The sequence below is a fragment of the Acomys russatus genome, chromosome 3 (assembly GCF_903995435.1).
Source record: "Acomys russatus chromosome 3, mAcoRus1.1, whole genome shotgun sequence".
Lineage (NCBI taxonomy): Eukaryota > Metazoa > Chordata > Mammalia > Rodentia > Muridae > Acomys > Acomys russatus.
Window position 1 is genome coordinate 78,611,903 of NC_067139.1, and position 20,995 is coordinate 78,632,897.

General features: G+C 43.5%; 1 pseudogene; it reads left to right on the top strand.

Moving 5' to 3' along the window:
• Positions 1-853: 853 nt before the first annotated feature.
• Positions 854-2,938, top strand: LOC127187125 (heterogeneous nuclear ribonucleoprotein A3-like; annotated as a pseudogene).
• The last annotated feature ends 18,057 nt before the right edge of the window (positions 2,939-20,995 follow it).

The following is a 20,995-nucleotide window of genomic DNA, read 5'->3' on the forward strand; positions in this document are numbered from 1 at the left end:
CACTCTCATTCCCCTCCCCCCTCTCTTTCTCCCTCTCTCTCTCTCTCTCTCTCTCTCTCTCTCTCTCTCTCTCTCTCTCTCTATCACTCACTCACTTTACCCCAGTATCTCTCAATACACTCATCTGATTATAGTGAGAATCACAGGAAAAAAACACTTGCTTCTCTGGGCTGCACTTGCTCTGTCTACTCTTGGGTCCCTGAAACAAACTGTGTTCCCAGGCCTCTGCACCCCCAGGCTATTGCAGAGTCTTCTTGTGCCTGTGGACCTCCTGCCCAGTACACAAGTGTGCACAAGCTCAAGTTACCATCCATTTATCCTATGTAGCTTGTCTCAAATATCCTCCCCTCAAGCCCATTTCCTGTCCCTGGGCTAAGCCCTCACATAGGATCATATTCTGGATATATGTAGCCCAACTTTAGAATTACAGGCAACCTTCTGCATCCACAGGGTTACCTGATCCACAGAATGAATCACTCACGAGTTAAAACATTTTGGAATTTTTCTAGCTATACTGAACATGTGTGGATTTTTATCTTTTCACTATTACTTAATACAGTGCAACTACTTATATAAATCATTAGGTGTGATCAGTAACCTGGGAATGATTGAGAGTACACAGTATAGTCGATGCCATTTACATGCAAATGCACATCGATAGATCGTGGACCCTTTAGGAAGTAATGAAACCTTACTCCCCTATGGGTTCCCACAGGCATCTCTGCACACCCTCTTTCAGTTAGTGGCCTTAGTAAAGTACCTGCTTTTTGTCCGGCATTGTTCTGCACATTCAAGAATTGCTCAACCAGTAGAAAAGTAAACTTAAGCTCTTCCTCTCGGTCCCATGTTGAACTCGAGTTGGAAGAGGTGAGTCTGGTCTCAAAATGGAGGGCCGTGATCCAAAGGAACCAGAGCAGCTGAGGAAGCTGTTTATTGGTGGTCTGAGCTTTGAAACCACAGATGATAGCTTAAGAGAGCATTTTGAGAAATGGGGCACACTTACAGACTGTGTGGTAATGAGAGATACCCCAAAAATGTTCCAGGGGCTTTCGTTTTGTGCCCTACTCTTGTGTTGAAGAGGTGGATGCTGCAATGTGTGCTCGGCCACACAAGGTTAATGGGCGTGTGGTGGAACCAAAGAGAGCTGTTTCTAGAGAGGATTCTGTAAAGCCTGGTGCCCATTTAATGGTGAAGAAAATTTTTGTTGGTGGTATTAAAGAAGATACAGAAGGATATAATCTGAGAGACTACTTTGAAAAATATGGCTTCTTCTTCCTCGGGAAAAGCTTCTTCTTCCTCGGGAAAACACCAAATGGCGGATGACGCCGGTGCAGCGGGAGGGCCCGGAGGACCCGGGGGACCAGGATTAGGAGGGCGAGGCGGCTTCCGCGGAGGATTCGGCAGCGGTCTTAGGGGCCGCGGGCGTGGCCGAGGTCGTGGCCGTGGTCGAGGCCGCGGGGCTCGTGGAGGAAAAGCCGAAGACAAGGAGTGGATCCCCGTCACCAAACTGGGCCGCCTGGTTAAGGATATGAAGATCAAGTCCTTGGAGGAGATTTATCTGTTCTCCCTGCCCATTAAGGAGTCCGAGATTATTGACTTTTTCCTGGGCGCATCCCTAAAGGATGAGGTTCTCAAGATCATGCCAGTGCAGAAGCAGACACGGGCTGGCCAGCGGACCAGGTTCAAGGCTTTTGTCGCTATTGGGGACTACAATGGTCACGTCGGTCTTGGTGTTAAGTGCTCCAAGGAGGGTAGCCACTGCTATCCGAGGGGCCATCATCTTGGCCAAGCTTTCCATTGTCCCTGTGCGGAGAGGCTACTGGGGAACAAGATTGGCAAGCCACACACTGTTCCGTGCAAGGTGACAGGCCGCTGTGGCTCTGTTTGGTGCGTCTCATCCCTGCCCCCAGAGGCACTGGCATTGTCTCAGCTCCTGTGCCCAAGAAGCTACTGATGATGGCCGGTATTGATGACTGCTACACATCAGCCAGGGGCTGTACTGCCACCCTGGGCAACTTTGCCAAGGCCACTTTTGATGCCATTTCCAAGACCTACAGCTACCTGACACCCGACCTCTGGAAAGAAACTGTGTTCACCAAGTCTCCTTATCAGGAATTCACTGATCATCTTGTGAAAACCCACACCAGAGTGTCTGTTCAGAGGACCCAGGCTCCAGCTGTGGCTACCACATAAGGGTTTTTACAAGAAAAATAAAGTAAATTACTTCTAAAAAAAAAAAAAGAAAAAAAAAAAAAAGAAAAATATGGCAAGATTGAAACCATAGAAATTATGGAAGGCAGGCAGAGTGGAAAAAAGAGAGGATTTGCTTTTGTAACTTTTGATGATCATGACACAGTTGATAAAATTGTTGTTCAGAAATACCATACTATTAATGGGCATAATTGTGAAGTGAAAAAGGCTCTTTCTAAACAAGAGATGCAGTCTGCTGGATCACAGAGAGGTTGTGGAGGTGGATCTGGCAACTTTATGGGTCGTGGTGGAAACTTTGGAGGTGGTGGAGGTAACTTTGGTTGTGGTAGAAACTTCGGTGGAAGAGGAGGCTATGGTGGTGGAGGTGGTGGCAGCAGAGGTAGTTACGGAGGTGGTGATGGTGGATATAATGGATCTGGAGGTGACGGTGGAAACTAAGGTGGAGGTCCTGGTTACAGTAGTAGAGGAGGCTACGGTGTGGTGGACCAGGATATGGAAACCAAGGTGGTAGATATGGTGGAGGAGGACAGGATGGTTACAATGAAGGAGGAAATTTTGGTGGCAGTGACTATGGTGTGGGAACTATAATGATTGGAAATTGTCGTGGACAGCAGCAGTCAGATTATGGACCCACGAAGGGGGCGGTTTTGGTGGGAGAAGCTCAGGCAGTCCCTATGGTGGTGGCTGTGGATCTGGTGGTGGATATGGTAGCAGAAGGTTTTTTTAAAAAACCAGAAAAAAAGGCTACAGTTCTTAACAGGAGAGAGAGCGAGGAGTTGTCAGGAAAGCTGCAGGTTACTTTGAGACAGTTGTCCCAAATGCATTAGAGGAATTGTAGTGTCAGTTAGATGTACATCCCTGAGGTCTTTTATCTGTTGTAGCTTTTTCTTTCACTACATCAGGTATATTGCCCTGTAAATTGTGGTAGTGGTACCAGGAATAAAAAAATAAGGAATTTTTAACTTAAAAAAAAAAGAAAAGTAAACTTAAGTATGTTTTTACCTAACTGTTTGGATTTACTTAATTTTGTTTTATGTGTATGAGTGTTTTGCCTGCATTTATGAATATGCACCATATGCATGCCTGGTACCAACAAAAATCAGGAAAGAGTATCAGATACCTTGGAACACAGTGGTTATAAGCCATTATAGTGCCAGGTCCTCTAGAAGACCAGGCAGTGTTCTTAACCACTGAGCAATCTTTCTTGACTGAACTTGGGTATTTTTAAGTAGTCTAGAAACAGAAAAAAAAATATGTATAGTAATTCTATTCCTTTAATTACTGTAAGTTAATTTTCATGTGTTCTATTTCAAGTCCATCCCCACACTGGGCTTTGTGCTTAATGGGAGCTAGGACTGTGTCTGTTTTTGCAGACCAAACAAGTACTGTCAGCCCCCGGCGCTAGGATCTATCAGGGACTCAACACCTGGGGAATTAATGAACATTCAAACCTGTAAGCCAGCAAATGAATGAATGATTTTAATACTTGCACATGTTTACACAGAACTGTGGCACTTTTAATACATCCAATATGTATCAGCACAGACAGTGTGTGTGTGATCCACGGGGTTACTGTTCCCTTCTCCACTAATCTTATATGTCAGCAGCTCTTCCTGCTGCCCTGGATAAAAGGAGATCTGAAGAAGCGCTTGAACAATGCTGCCATCTTTTGATCAAAGACGGCACTACAGCTGGACTAGCAAGTTCTCATCACTGCCTCTGAGTATTTATGAAAATCTTGCCTAGAAACCAAAGAGCACGCTGCTATCTAGGAAGAAAAACAATGCCCACACTAGTTGTCTGGCTCCGCTGTGCCTCCTTGTTGGTTTGCAGGGCTATAAGCCTCGCCCTCTGCCTCTGCATCCCCGCACATGGCACAAAGCTTTTAATATGTGAACAACTGTTTTCTATTAGAATTGCTGGGGTACAATCACTCAGTGGATACTGGATGTCATTACAACTCCTTTCTCCAGAAAGCATGGGGGCTAAAGACTAGTCCTGCTCAGTTGGGAGTTAAGGGAATCCATGCTACACTCAGTGCAAGATGTGCACCCCTGCCCTGCCCCTACTCACACCCTCCCCTCTTTCTCTTGTCCAGCTCCTCCTTGGCCTCCTCTATTCACAGCCCCATTCTTTTCCTTCTTTCCTCCTTCTCTCCCCTTCCCTGGAAAGTCTATTCCAACCACTTGGGTCAATAATAATTGTAAACTTCTGGTTACAAAAGAATCGTAATTGAAACTTAAGATCTCCCACCATACTCAATAAATGTATGTGGGTTTTATTAAAAGCCCTTCTAAAATAAAAGAATAAAACATTAGGAGAAATACTTTATATATATAGCCTGTGTAACTCTGTTAGGAAAATTATGGCAGGTTCTCAGAGGGCTAGAATATGTCTTAAAAACACTGATTTGGGGTGCGCTGGCTGAGTGGGTAAAGACACTTACTGCCAAGTGGGAAGACCCAGATTAGCTCTTGGAACCTACATGGTAGGAGGAGAGAACTGATTTCCTGCAAGTTGTCCTCTGACCTCCACACTCATGGCATGTATATACATGTGCATTCGCTACCACATAGACACAGAGGTGCACACATATAATAAATGTTGGAAATACTTATTTTTAAATAAATACTTGAAATTATATTCCTTTAGAAAATTTGCAAATTTGAAAATATGGTTGTGAGGCCAGGGAGCCTTTGTATAGTTCAGGTTGCAAGAGTATAGCATCCCAGCATCCCAACATCCCAACATCCCAGCATCCCAGCAGCATCCAGCATCCCAACAAACAACATCTTCCAACAAAGCCAGGGAGATGAGACACCTTGGGGTGGTCCCATAAGGATGGTCCAGGTCTGGGAGATTGCGTGGGCAAGTGAATGATATACAGGCTGGTTAAAAATATATCTAATCCTCAACTTCTCCTGTAGAAGTTTCTAGCAGACTCTTGTTTCAGAGAAGGGAAAGAATTGAAGAAGAAAATAAAACTGTAGGGCTTAGAAGTTTGTCACTCTTTGGGGATTGACCCTCTGGTCAAGACAGGAAATACATTTGTAGCCAGATGCCCACCTTTTCCTTTGTGTGGGCCTTGTGTGTTGATCAAGTGAGGATCTCCTCACTTGAAGGAGGATTTTTGGTTACCCAGGTTCTCACTTGTCTTTACCGTTCACTACCATTCCTGACACAGATTGAATGATTCTAATTGTCCAGATTTAAAGTTCACCTTTGAACTCCTGCTTCTGAATAGTCATGTCAGCAAAAAGGAAAAATAATTATGCTTTAAGTAGCAAAGTTCCATTATGATGGAGAAAACTAAACAAAGCAGCAATTTGTCTGATTTTATATCTAGAAGCTACACCAACATATTTCTCTGGCCTGCATAGAAGCTTTCGGAGAACCTGGCCTTTGCACCCTCGTGTGGGTGTCCTAGCTCACCAGAGATGGGCAGCTTTGTGCAAAGGTTTTTCAATCCCAGCCAAACAGTGTTGAAATCATTGAGCAGTACAGCCTCTATATGTCTCCTGCCCACTTCACAAAGTAAGATACCTGCCAGCAATTTCCTGTGCTGACAGAATAGGGACAAAGCCCCTGAACAGAGGAGGAATGGAAACCTGGCTGGCTTAGGCTGGTCATTTGGGAAGACCAATGCTGGGCATGAAGTACCTGCCTGACATCCATCACCTGGCTATCTCAAATTGTCATGGGAGTCTGTGGAGAAGACACTGAGCCATTCTTTCCTCTCAAGTCTAGATTTCCAGAAGTAGCCTTAAAATAGGAGGCCTTTTTCTCGGGAGAGCATAAGCCCTCGTGGGTGAGAGAGATGTGAAGTCACTGATAAAGACATGTATGTCTCAGATGGAGAGGAGTGATTCTTGGACAGGAGTGCCAGGGGAACTGCTGCTGTCCCTTTACTCTGAATGAACACCTGTCATACAAGTTTCACCTGCTGATGAAATCAAACCCCCTGCAGCCCACTGAAGGAGAAACTGCTGAAGTCTGGGTCCCACAGCCAGAGATGCTGATGTGATTTCTTGGGTTTGGCTTCTGGGTCAGGATTATTAAACCTCCTCAGGTGATTTTTACTATGCAGCCAAGATGAAGAGCCCACTGTGTCAGTACAAGGACACATTAATGGATTGGGGAGTGTGATTTATTGATGTGAAATATTAAAATAAGTTGAAGAGATGTGGATGGTCTATTGAATTTTTCTGTCAGATGCTTGAACCATTTTGGAATAACTTTATTTACATTTTACAAATTGTTTGCTTTGTATTGAATTATTGAGTTCTTTTTGTTGTTTGTTTTTCAAGTCCTGGTTTTTCTGTGTGATATTCCTGGCCGTCCTAGAACTCTCTTTGTAGCCCAGGATGGCCTCAAACTCACAGAGACACACCTGCTTCTGCCTCCCAAGTGCTGGGATTAAAGGCGCGCACCACCACGCCCGGGTATTATTGAGCTCTTGTCTATATTAGAAACTCATACAGAGATGGATGGTGGCCACTGTGTTAATTATAGACAATTATTAATAAATAGGAAAAATAACAAATCTCAGTATTTATCAGGTATCTATGTAAACAATATTTCCTTGTGGGGCAGCCCTGTAATGGGATAATCCCAGGAACCTATGAGGGTAACCCTAGCTAAGACTCCTACCAATGGGGGATACAGAACATGGACTGGTCATCTTGTGTAACCAGACAAGAATTCCAGTGGAGAGACTGTGACACCAAGCCAGCCATATATCCTTTGACCTAAAATTTGTCCTGCCTACAAGATGTACTGGGGCAAAGAAGGTGCAGAAATTATGAGAATGGCCAACCATTGACTAGTCCAGCGTGAGACCCATGCCACAAGAGGAAGTCTACCCTGATACTGCTTGGAGGATCAGGACCCAGAATCTGGATAGCCCAGAGACCTAGGATGATTGGCAAATAATAATAATTAATAATAATAATAATTCAATGAATTGATTCCTAATGATAGTCTGCTATACTCATAGATTGTTGTCTAACTTAATTGTCATCAGAGAGGCTTCATCCGAAAACTGATGGAAACAGACCCACTGTTGAAGAGGAAGAAGGATTGTAGGAGGAAGAGGGGTCAATGACATCACAAGAAAATCTCTAGAATCAACTAACCTGGGCTAGTAGGGATCCACAGAGACTGAACTGGCCACCAGGGAACTTGCGTGAGTCTAACATACACCCTCTGCATATATGTCACAGCTGTGTACCTTGGTCTTCTTGTAGGATGCCTAACAGTGGGAGTAGGAGCTGTTTCTGGCTCTTCTGCCTGCTGTGGGGACCCTTTTCCTCCTACCGGATTGCCTCATCCAGCCCTAATACAAGGGGAGGTGCCTAGTTTTACTGTTGATATCTGTGGAAGGCCTGCCCTTTTCTAAAGAGAAAGGAGGAGGAGTGGATGGGGGCACAGAGGAGAGGTTAGGGGGAGGGACTGGATGGAGAGATGTGAGGAGAAATTGGCCGGGATGTAAAATGATATATGAAAAAAAATTAAACAAAACAAAAAACCAACTTGGATGGATTGGAGAGATGTTTCAGCAGTTAAAAGCACTGGCTGCCCTTCTAAAGGACCTGGGTTTGATTTTCAGCACCCACTGGCAGCTTATAGCCATCTGTAACTCCTATTCTAGGAGTTCTAATCTAATACCCTCTTCTGACTTCTGTGGATACCAAGCATTCATGTGACACACATACATACATTCAGGCAAAACACTCATATACATAAAATAAAAATAAATAAAGCCAGGAAAATACTAAAGAAAATCTGAGGAGAACATTTGATGTTTCATTATTTTTTTCTATAACCTTTCTCACTTTGTGGCAAGCTCATATTGTTGAGTTTTCTCATGTTCATCGCTGACTACACCTGATTGGGTGGATAGGCGTGGTAGCTTAGATGAGGATGGCCACCATAGGCTCATATGTTTAAATACTTGGTCCTCAGTTGGTGGAACTGTTTGGGAAGGATTGGGAGGTGTGGCCTTGTTGGAGGAGGTGTGGCCTTGTTGGAGGAGGTGTGGCCTTGTTGGAGGAGGTATGTCAATGGAGTTGGGATTTAAGGTTTCAAAAGCCCATGCAATTCCCAGTTAGTTCTCTCTGCGTCCTACTCTTGGTTAAAGATATGAGTTCTTAGCTACTACTCCAACTCTATGCCTGTCTGTATGCCTGTCTGCTTCCATGTATCACAATATAATGATCATAGTCTCTAAGCCTCTAGAACTGTAAGTCCCAGTAAGCTTTTCTACAAGTTGCCTTGGTCATGGTATCTCTTTATAGCAATAATAAAGTAACTTAGACACTGGCAGAGAATCTTAGTATGGAAAGAAAAAAGTTCACTTACAATTGCAGAAATATGATTCTAAAAATACTATTGTTTTTGTCCACTTGTGTTACTATAATAAAATAACTTAAACTGGTAATGTATAAAGAATAGAAATTCATTACTCACACTTCTGGGGACAAAAAGGCTTGTGATGCAGGTTTCCAGCTTTTTCTGAAGACTCAAGCTTTACTTTCAAGGTGGTGCCTGGGTGCTGTGTCTTCACATAGTGGAAGGGTTTGACAGGAAAACACTCACCTTCTCAAGCCCGTCACAAGGGTGCTGATCCTACCCACGAGGGTATCACCCACATGGCTAAATCATCACTCAAAGCCATCACCATTTTAAAAAATTATATCTTGTTATTTCTTTAAGATTATTCATACAACCTAATTTGATAATAGTCACCCCACCCCCTCCTCTCCTCTTCAGTCTGAACCTACGCCCATTTTGTCTAACAGTAGAGGTTCTGTTCCTCTGGCTCTAGAACTCTTTCAATTTCTTGTGGGCTTGTGCTGTAGATGTAATCATTAGGGCTGTCCACCCTACAGAGTTGGTCTCTGTATTCTGACCAGTGACTTTCTGTAATGGTCTCTGCTGCAAAAAGAAGCTTCTTTGATGAGCAGTGAGATACACTATCTGTGGGTATAAGGATACCTATTTAGATTGCAGTTTGAAAGTGGCAGTAGTGGGCTTTCTTCCAGGTTCTATGGCCTCACCAGCTGTAGGGAGTTGGCTGGATTTACAGCAACAGTATGAATTCCCTCATATTGAGCCTTAAGTCTAAATAGCTGTTGGTTACCTCGGGGGTATAAGCACCATTACTGTGCCTTTAAAAATATCTTGTCCCAGTCGTGCACACCTGTAATCCCAGCACTCAGGGAGGCAGAGGCAGAGGCAGAGGCAGGCAGATCTCTGTGAGTTTGAGGCCATCCTGGTCTACAAAGTGAGTCCAGGGCAGCCAATGCTACACAAAGAAACCCTGTCTCAAAAAAAAAAAAAAAAAAACCATATATATCTCTATTTGTCTATCTATCTATCTATCTATATCTTGTCATTCTGATCATTGTTGGATAAGACTATTGATTGCTGAAGTCATCAGATTTTAAAATCATTACTTCGAGGGGTATATTACAGTATAATTTTAGGGGTCTACCAACATTCAGAACTGACCAGTTATCATGACCAGATTCCTTTTTAATTACTGTCATAAATATAAGCTTTAATAGTTCTAAGATAGTATAGTAAAAATGTACTGCATTCTGGTGGCCCACTATTTTAGGAATGGCAAAGGAATTATTGTCAAGGCAGTATCAAGTTCAATAACTACTTTCCATTCTTCTCCTGCTGGTTGAACTTTCTTTACCATAATTATGGGACTCAGCCCAAGGCACATTAAAAGGCGACAGTTAACATTTCCGCGGCTGCACTGAGCTAATGCACAGAAATGGTAACTGTTAATACCTGCATGTTTGCTGGCTCTTTAATTGTTAGAGCCCCATTCTATTGCTCCCTGAGAGGCTGCTATTGTAAATTTAGCATGCCTTTCAGCACTGGTAAATCCGATGATGTGTAAATCCAAAGATTCCCATTTAGCATAGCCAAGTGAAAACAGAGGAAAGGGTAGTTACCACCCCTAGTCACCTGAGTGATTGCTATGGGACATGTTCCTTCTTTCATAATATCTACCTTAATAAAATATTTAGACTCTAATGTAATAGCCACAAGACAACAGAGCTTTCTTTTGTCTTTAGACAAAAAGGAGCTCACTAAGATGGCCAGGATAACCTTGGATTCGATCCCGAGCCTAAGTTAACCTCAAACTTGGCAATCCTCCTGCCTCAGCCTGCAGAGTAGCTGGGATTGCTGGCACTGTGCCACTAGACTGGTCAGACTTCTTAGTTGGCAATGCTTCTTTCCCAAGGCATCCCCAAAGTCGCTGGGCTAATCTTACTTTAAGCCTCTGCAAGTACTTCCTTGCTGGCTGTGTATCCATTTGTGCTGCTTTAGCGCCCTCTATTGGCTCAGCTATTTTCACCAGCACAATAACAGTAAAGGCGAGCAGACCATTTGGGAAGTCCGTTAAAAAACAAAAAACAAAAAAGAACCCACTCTATTTTAAGTGAGTTGGTATGACCCCCGGAAAGATCTTCACAACCATTCCTTCCTAGTGTACAGATAGCTCTTCTTATTATAAACCACAAATGTCCATTTGGTCACTCCAATACCATGACATCATTCTGGACCTGTAGTACTAATTGTGCTTCTGTCTCCCACGTGCAAGATTCTATATGGACAAATGTCAGTGGCCAGTTTGAACAGATGCAAAAATACTGCCCAAACATCATCTAGACAAGAGCATGCTGCTGTTAGGGCAAGTGACGGAACTATCTAGGGAAGAGAGAAACTTAATCCTTCAGCTTGCATCTCTTCACCAAGAGAAATTATACTTGGACTAAAAATTCCCTTAGCTCTGATCATCACGAGCCAGTGGGAACCTGCTCCATTTGCAGGATTTGAAGAGTTCTGCATAGTCACTAGTCTGGATAGACCTAGTGACACATGCTTGTTTGGGTTTGATGTACCCCTAATAGGCTCTCGGCTTAGGCAATAAACAGTAAGACTGCAGGATGCACACAGCACGGTATGGCATACTCAGGCATGAACTTAGTTCTTGGACTCACAAGGCTAACAGTATATAATTTCACTCCCAAACTATAGAGCTACATCCAGTCAGCCTGGGTCCCTGTGAACCATATCAGGCCCTGATGTTAGCCACAGGACCCATTTCACAATCTTGCAATTTATGATTTCCATAGATCTCTTTTCATAAAAATGCCTAAACTTCACTGGCTTTCTGTGCCCATTTCTGTAACCGAAGATGAGTTTATTTGGCTCTCCAGCGTCACCTGAGAGCCCTCGCCATGGCTGAGGGTTTCCACTGTCTCCTAGAGGAAGGTCTTCCCAATGCAGAAGTGAGTATCCTCAGATCTTCCCATTTCACTTGGACCCTCTACAGGCCCCCATTTCCCTGTTCTTTTTCTTCTGCTTTGTCTTAGTACCATAGCAGATTAGGTACGGTTTTATATGTACACGTTGCTCATGTACATATAAATGTATAGCTGGAGCAAATGTTGTGTCACCATTAAATGTCATACCCCAACAAGTGTGACAGGACTGCATGGGATGCTCTTTGAGGAGCACTACATGAGGAGCACTGTGTTCGTCTTGAATCTTTTCTATGAACCTTTTTGTGAAGGGTTCATAGCTCCAGATATAATGTAATGTGTATGACATTTAGCAGTGACACAACATTTGCTCCCTCGGTGCTGCAAATGAGGTGGAGTGCAGGCTGTGCACTAGTAGCCTAGAGAGTGAAACCAAAGAAAGGCAGATTTTACAGGAAGACAGAAAGGCCTGTGTCCACATCTCTGCAGTCACTAAATGGCCCTGGGCAAATTACTTGCCATATTAGTTCCATAAAATGGGGCCAATAACAGAGTACAAGATTGGCTATAAGCATGAAGTAAGAGGCCTTGGGGTCTGCTTTGCACCCATGTGTCTAGATAGGATGAAGAAATTCTTCTCTTTAAAAAGAGTTACCCAAGCTGGGCATGGTGCACACCTTTAATCCTAGCACTCGGGATGCAGAGGCAGGCGGATCGCTATGAGTTGGAGACCAGCCTCGTGTCCAGGGCAGCCAAGATTACATAGAGAAAGCCTGTCCTGAAAAACAAAAACAAAAACAAAACAAAAAAACAAAAAAAAAGGAGCTACCCAAATCAACTTCATTGTCCTCTTCATGCTTTCCAAATGTCAGCATAATTTACATGGATTCCAGAGCTTTGCATTCTGGCTTTGCCAGGGGCCAATTGTAGGACCTTTGGTTCCTTAGAGCCATAGGGTTTTGGGGGTCTGGGGACTGGAAATGGAATTTTATGTGTTCTTCACAAAAGGGCTCATAGAAATTATGCAAGACACACAACACTCCTCATGCAGTCTTCCTCATGCAATCTTCCTCATGCAGTGCTCCTCATGCAGTGTTCCTCATGCAGTACTCCTCACGCAGTGCTCCTCAAAGAGCATACCATGTAGTGCTCCTCATGCAGGTCTTCTCATGCAGTCTTCCTCATGCAGTGCTCCTCACGCAGTGCTCCTTATGCAGTCTTCCTCATGCGGTGCTCCTCATGTAGTCTTCCTCATGCAGTGCTCCTCATGCAATGTTCCTCATGTAGTGCTCCTCACGCAGTGCTCCTCGAAGAGCATGTTGTGCAGTCGTGTCACACTTGCTGGTGTAGCTCTGCTCCCTGGGCTCTGAGGCTTCCCCCAGTTTGCTCAAGAAAGAAAGGGGTTAAGCCATGTTTTTTCTCCAAGGACTTTAACACTAATGTCCTATGACACTTTGCAATGTATGATGCCCACAAGACAGAATTGCAAGAGGAGCAGTTTAAAGCTGGACCCAACGCCCTGGCTTTTTAGACACTGACTTCTTTTCCCTGACTGACCTCCTCGTGTTGTACCCTGAGCCTATTCTTCCTAATCTCCTGTGGTGCGTTCCATGACTGCCTGTTCTCTCTCAGAACAAGAATATTTCTCTTTATTATATTATTGTCACTATGTAATAAACATACTCTTTAAAAAGTTATTCTGTATTTTGTGTCTCAACCATGAAGGCCATGACCTGACCTGCTTCCCAAACCCACTTTCCAGCCGGTCTCCCCACCTCAGCCAGTCTTCTCCATTTCCTGCCATTCAGTTACTCAATTAAATTTTCTATTCTTTTTATTTATAAAGCAATGATAGATAGAAGGTACTAGGGAGCAGATATTATGTTATATGGAATTTTTTAAGTGAGCATGGGAGGAGAAAGGAAAAGGATAAAGGGAACCCCAGAGAGGGAGAGAGGGAAGGGGGAGGGAGAAAGCCAATTAAATTTTTTATTAAGAGCTAGAGAAATGGCTTCTATCTCCTGCGGTTCTCAGCTCATAACCACCTGTAACCCTAGTTCCAGAGGATCTGGTGCCCTCTTCTAGCCTCCTTGAGCACCAGACATGCACATGTAGGATGCATATATACACACATACACTCATACACACAAATAAATATAAGTAAGCCTTTTAAATCTTGGGTATTATTCTTGAGTCCTCCTTTCACTCACATCTAAGCATTCAACAAATCTTGTCATTCTGCCTCCAAAATACAGCCACATGCATCAACTTTCTCCATTTCATCAGCACTGCGCTTGATCAACCTGCCACCATCTTCAGCAGAGAATTACTATAGTAAATCAATCTCCCGTCTTTTCCCATATGGTTTATTTCCCACTTGGTAACCAGACTAAGCTTCTAAAGAACATCAGTCAGTCTGTGTGTTTTCTTTGCCTGATTTTGTCCAAACCACTTTCCTTTGATTTTCTGAGGCTCCGTATAAAAGCAGCATTCCCTGCCTTTCCACCCTCACTGCAGAGCCCCAGCTGCTCCTAACATCATGCTATTCAGGGACTCCAAACTCGTGTCTGCTTACAGATGTTTGCTCTGGCTCTGTCCTTTCCCTGCTATGTTAGCTTTCAGCTCTCGGGATCAATGTCCCCTGATCAGGGACACAGGTCCACACCGCACAACACAGACTGTCATCTCCTTACCCTAGCACAGTGTTCTACGTTGATAACTGCTCTCTGAGATCTTTCTTATGTGATTTTTCAGCCCACTCTACTGACATCAGGACCCTGCCTTATCTTCTTTGCTGGTGCCATTGCAGAGCCTAGAACTACAGATGGCATAGAATAAGCTGTTCAATAAAAAACTGTATGAACACAATCAACCCACGTTGGCATTACAGCACTGTTATCATCTCACACCACTAGAGGGCAGTGAGTCGCCTAATTAGGATGAAGAAATTGGTGTCCTTGTATACTTCCCAACTTGTCCATAATTGATTTTAATCATTAATGGGACAGATATATTTAAGAAAAAATTTTTCTCTCAAAAAAAAAAAAAAAAAAAAAAAAAAAAAGGCCCTAGGTTTTCAAAGCAGCCAGGAGGCATAAGTCCAGGCAACAGTTTATTCCAGAATAACAAATGGTGACATTTTAAGCAGATTTTCTGTTTAATGGTGTTATTCAAATTTGTTTGTTTTTAAATTTTAATTGTATAGAGTGATATGTTTACTTTGGTGATGTGAATTATCTAGGAACTCAGATGAAAGCCTATGCACACAGATTGAAAAAGGCTGTGAATGAATGAGTTCTGGAGATGAGGTGGAAGCTGCTGATCTGCGTCTGGTGGAAGTGTTCTGTGCCATAAAGCAGTGTTTGTAGGACGGCTTCAAATGAGGCTCACTTTATTGTATGATGGGTGGATTTTGTGTCTATGACAAATGTTCTGTGATGCACCAAGGACACAGGCCATTTCTATCTTTTCTGTCCCTCGTTCTTACCAGAATGGCTCTTAGTGCTTCACTTTTTGTTTTGTGGTATTTCTTCAGGAATCATGTCAAGAGACAGGAGGAAAGGGGATCCCAGGCTCAGCTGCTTCTGTCTCTTCCATCAGTAGAGGGGAAGCTTTTCTACTAAAGACCATTGGGCCACTGCGAGCTTTAAGGAAAGTTGGGAGAGTAAGGGTCTATTTAACAGCAAGAGAAAGATCCTGGTGGGTAGGACATCCAAGTATAGACTGTGTGCTACCATAAGCAGAACGGGTTTCCCTTAGCATCAAAGGAAGGGCCTCTTAGACACTTACCAGTATCTACCTCAACCCTCTGCTGTCGCTCAGGTGCCCCTGAACATGTGATTTTCAACTGGCTTAAAAAGGAAATGACACAAGGTCCAGAACTCTGCATATGTGACGTCTGCCTTGGATGCTTCTAGCTTCCTTCTTCTGAGCCAACTTCTCCTACACATTCATGGGGGGGTAGGGGGAGGTCCCAGTAGATTTCTGCTTATCCTAAAGCTTTGCCTAAAATGATCTTCACTAGACCTTTCTTGGCCCTAGCTCAAAGCTGTAGGTGCATTGGATCATCCTTGCTCTCACAGACGAGTCCACTCTGGCACACAGCACACTGATCCATAGCTGTTTGGGTTTTGTCTTTGTTCACCACAAGAGTGAGTATGGATTCTGGCACATAATGTGGCTTAATAGCTATGAACTAAACAGATGAGAACTGCAGAGCTGTGCTGGGCACTGTAGGTGGAGCTGGGTAAAACTCACAGAGAGACTTGCATTATTATCATGAAAGAGTATAGCCTTCAGAGAAGAAAGCTTGTATATACTTGTTTTGTAATCACATTTTATGTAGCATGGGCAATAAATCTTTATTAGATAGATAACTTGAAAATACACTCTCCCATTGTCTGGGGGAAGTGCTTTTGTATGAACCACAATGATCTATTCTCTCTTCTGTGGCTGGTACTTTCAGCATCCTATGAAAGGAACCACTGCTTAACCCAAGGCCACACACAACTACCTTCGTGTTTTCCCTTAAGACTGTCAGTTATATAGCCTTTACATTTATGTCGTCAATCCATTTGGGAGCTAATTTCTCTACGTTGGTATGAGGTAGAGGTACAGCTCCATTCTTAGGCATGTTTATGCCATGTTGAAAACATTCTTTCTGCACATGGTTGTCCTCGTGCATTTGTCAGAAACCAACTGGAGTCACACATGTATGAATATGAAGACTTGCTTGTGGGCTCTATTCTCAGCCCTGTTTTGTTAGTCCTGACTAACAGGGAAACAGGCACAAGAGAAAATCTCTCTCTCTCTCTCTCTCTCTCTCTCTCTCTCTCTCTCTCTCTCTCTCTCTCTCTCTTTCTCTCTCTCTCTCTCTTTCTCTCTCTCTCTCTCTCTCACACACACACACACACGAACAGAGAGAGAGAAGGAGAGGGAAGAGAGGAGGGAGGGACAGAAAGAGGAGGAAGAGAGAGGAAAAAGTGTATATGTAAACATATACAAGTGACTGGTTTGCACAATTGCAGCAAGGTCAACACTGTTGGGAAGACTGGACCACAATCCTGACACAGGTGTAAAGCTTCAGTTGACAGAAAGAATTTCTTCTTCAAGGGACCTTTGATCCCCCTTCAGGTGGTTCAAGCTCTAGATGGCCTCTGATGCTCTTCTTTGCTTTAACTTAATTGGCTATACACTTTAATGGCATCTACAAAATAAATCCATTACAACGCTTAGATTAGCATCTGACTGAATAATAGACCAAAGCCTCACCAGGCCGACTTGTAGAACTGGCCATCACAGTCCATAAGTCTTTGCTCATTCCAGTACCACAGTCTTCATTACTAGAGTTCTATGGTAAATTTGCAGTTGGGAAGTAAACATTTTCTGTGTTCTTATTTTTTATTTTTATTTGCGTATCGGGGGAGGCACCTGCAGAGACCACAAGAGGACACTGGATCCCCTGGATCTGGAATTACAGGCCATTGTGAGCTGCCCGATGTGCATGCTGAGAACTCATTTTAGGTCCTCTGTGAGAGCACTTGAGTGCTTAACCCCTGAGCCATCTCTCCAGGCCACAGTCTTCTTTTTAAAGTTTTGTTTTTGTTTTTTGATTGCTTGTTTGGCTATTCTGGGTTCTTTGTATTCCCATAGGAACTTTAGAATCAATTTGCTGTGTTCTACACCCACGTCCATTGTTATATAGAAGTAAATTGGCAACTTTGAAATCTAATGCATGTGACTTCACAGCGTGGACAAGATGCCCCACTGGTCTTGCAGGAGAGAAAGGGCAGTAGTTTTTCTTCACCATGACAAGACTCGCGGCCCAGATGTCTGTGAGGCAGATTAGCAAAGAAGCAGGACACATTTATCTGATGTAAGTTTTGTGCGACTGAAAACCCAAAGAAACAAAGAAAATGGTGCTTTTCAAGGCAGCCATGCATCGGTGTAACCAGAGGGCCAAAAGATGTGATGTAATGCTTGTAAACCAGGGAGAACTTAGCACAGTCCACTTGGCAGGATGCTGTGTCTCTGTCTCTACCCACGGACCTGGGGTCCAGAGCAAGTCCCTCTGGAACAAGGCCTAGGACTCTTTTGTGACCCGTGTGAGGCTACAAAGACAAGAGGATGTGAGAATGACACTAATGTGTCTGCTACTTCTTCCTGTGCCCAATACCCATACCAGGGCAGCATGTCCTGAACCCTGTTGTCCTTCAATACCACTCGCTACATTTCCTACCTGCCTGTGTGAGGCCTGAGACCAGACGGCATCATGAGAATAAATGAATCTCTGTGACACCCAATGAACAGTTTCGAGTGTCAAACACTGTAGCCTAATAGTACCGTCCTCTCTGCTCGTGAAAAAGCGGCATGTTACACATGAGTGACTTAGTGTGTCCACCTTTTTCTGTCCTCAAGAAATACACCTCCCCTGGAGGATGCACACTGAGTGAAAAGATGGAGAAAAGTATTCCAAGCAAATGAGACCAGGCATCATTGTCCTAACACTTGACAAGATAGACTTCAAAGCAAAACTAATCAGAAGAGATAAAGGTCACTTCATTCTGATCAAGGGCACAAGCTTTAGAGTTGTTGGTCGGGGAACACATGTAAGTACAGCGCATCTTACAGGGATTCACAGACATTGCGGATTTATATATATTCACACACTTGAATATACACATATAGGAACCCATGTGTTTATCAACTACTACATTAGAATTACTCTTAAAATGTTTAATTCCTCTGGAATAGCAGTAAAAGTAGTGCTGGTGCACAAATGCAGTAGAGTAGCCTCTCTACATATAGTTGTGCAAATGCTGCAGAAATATCTCCCACTGTTCTCCAGATGTTGACTTCAATTATGCTTATAATAATATTACTGAAACATGTATGAGCATAAAACTAGTTATGAGCTCCTTACGTCGTAGTTCTTATTCAATTATAAAACCCGAGTGAATGCACTAATTACAAACAAATTGCAAAACCAATGAAATTCAAATTAACAATATTAAATTAATGTGGCACAAAATGTTGTATTGAAATAGAATTACCATTTACAACATAAATATGGTGCTGGAGGCCCCTCCCACATCCTTTTGAGTTAGGCCTGCTAATTTTTCTAGACAGCCTTTTTCTGACTAAATACCATCAATTATTTGATGCTGGTTATTATTTTCTTTGAATAGTGATCATAATAATTTTTCATGGGTAAGATGTACCATTTCATTTTCCCAGTGGAGTTGTAAAGACCTATGTATTGAGTCTGCCTGTCACTCTACACATTCACTTGAAGCAGAAAAAACGCCATGAGCCACCTGACTACACAATCCAGGAAACTTGATAAGGTTTGGGTTTGACCCTTGACATCTCTGTCATTAGACTAATTTTGAAAATTGTGTCCATCACAGTTAAATCATGTGTCAAGATTCTTTTATATGTTGTCATCAGAGGATACAGAATATGGTAGGTTACTTTTAAAAAGATCATCACCTGTATAAAAACAGAAAGTCAACAGCTTTTTATAGAGAGCCAGGTGGGCCCTGGATCATGTGCCTGGATTTTGGTTTAAGGGTTAGGAATGTGTCAGATGCTAAGCAGTAACTATTCCCAAACCCATTCCCTTGCTACAGGACTGAGCACCTGTATTAGTGAAAACAGGCAAGCTGGGCATGTTAGGACAGGCCTGCACTCCTAGCTACTCAGGAGACTGAGGCAGAAGGACTTCAAGTTCAAGGCCAGTCTTGGAAACTTAGCAAGATCCTATCTCCAAAGCAATAAGAAAATAGGTGTGTCACAGGCTCACATATTTTAACAGCTGGTCCCAAGTTGGAAGTGCTATTTTCAGAGATGGTACAATCCAGTTGCAGAAAGAGTGTCACTGCAGGCAGGCTTTGAGAGCTCCTAGCATCACCTCACTTCCAATTTGCCCTCTCTGTTTCATGTTTGTGGTTGAAGATGTGATTTCTCTGGTTCTTACTCTGGGTGCCTGCTGCTACCCCACCCCATCCTACCTCCATCCTCCTGGCTCCATGATCAACTCTCCCACTGGAAATGCCAGCCCAAACCAACTCTTTCTTCTGTAAGTTGCTTCCAGTTAGTGCATTTTATCAAGACACTAGAAAAGTAACTGATAGAGTGAGGCCAGAGTTCAGGCCCTGGTCACCTAATGAGTCTTCATGGTCTCTGGAGCCAGCCAGTGTTCCCTGGCTGCACATGAAGCAGCCAATAACTAGCTCACTGACCAGGCACCTCTCTTTAGGGAGCTTACCACTTGAGATAACACACACATAAAAATGTATATTTGAGGGTGTTCAAAGCTTGCTGGTGAAAATGCACACTCTCCCCAGTCAGAACACAAGGTGAAAGGTTGGCGGCTTGGCAGCATCACGTGTCATTTACACCCATTATAAAGCTTTAAGTCCTTCCCTGCAGGAACAAAATACCATCCCTTGGGTACCACCCTCTATTTGAAGCAGCAAACCTGATAGCATCTGGGGGTTACGGTTGGCCCCTGTGTCATTAGGGCAACTGAAATTTCTGATCACCACAGTAAAAACACAGAGGCCTTTCTCTAGTCCAGCTGAGTATCAATATATTTCAGGAGAAGCGTGTGGACACAAGGAATAAAAAGCATGGAAAGAGTGCATATTTCTGGTAAGTTTCAAGGTCCTTAGAATTGAAAAGAAGTCTATAAACAGCAACAACAAAAAGCAAAACCAGTCCTATGACTTATGTGAGTAAAGCTGGGTGCTCAGATTGTGGGACTGAAGAAGAATTTGAGGATAAGGTACAGTTCAAATCCCAGGCAGTGGGCTCTGTGAGACCTTAAATCTAAAACTGTGAAGAGAGCAGAATCATCTGCCAAGATGGCTGGCAAAGAGCCCGTTTTCCACTGCCGACTGCAAACTCGCTTTCTATAGAGAACTACTTCACACACTGACTGTGCATGCGAATTAAGCCTCATGATCACAAGGGCTAGCATCCAGGCCACTTGGCAAGTGGCTGGTCTGGCTCTGAGGACCCCTGGAAATACATATTGTCCCTTACCTTCCTGAGTTCATGAGCTTTCAGGTATAGGTTCTTATCCTTGTAGGTATGAACTGTCCAGACATGGCCGCTGATACACTGACTTGATTCTCAGTGGTTCCCAGGGACTCAAGGCCTGGATCTGAGTGCTCTAGTGTTTGGAGGACAGGAGTCACTTCTGCCTGTCAGTAGATGCTAACATGATTCAGTGGACTCTGGCAGAGGAGGCAGGCCCAGAGCAGTTGGTTCGAAAAATGGTGTTTTGTTTGGTTTGGTTTGGTTTGGTTTGGTCAAGACAGGGTCCCGGGCTGGCCTGGAACTTGTCAGGCAGACCAGGCTGGCCTCAATCTCATAGAGATCTGCTTGTCTCTGCCTCCCAAGCCTGACAGTTGTTCCATTTAACCAGCATCTCCAATCTGATTCTTTCTCCACGTCAACTCAGTTTCTTTTAGGAGACAGTTATTTATATT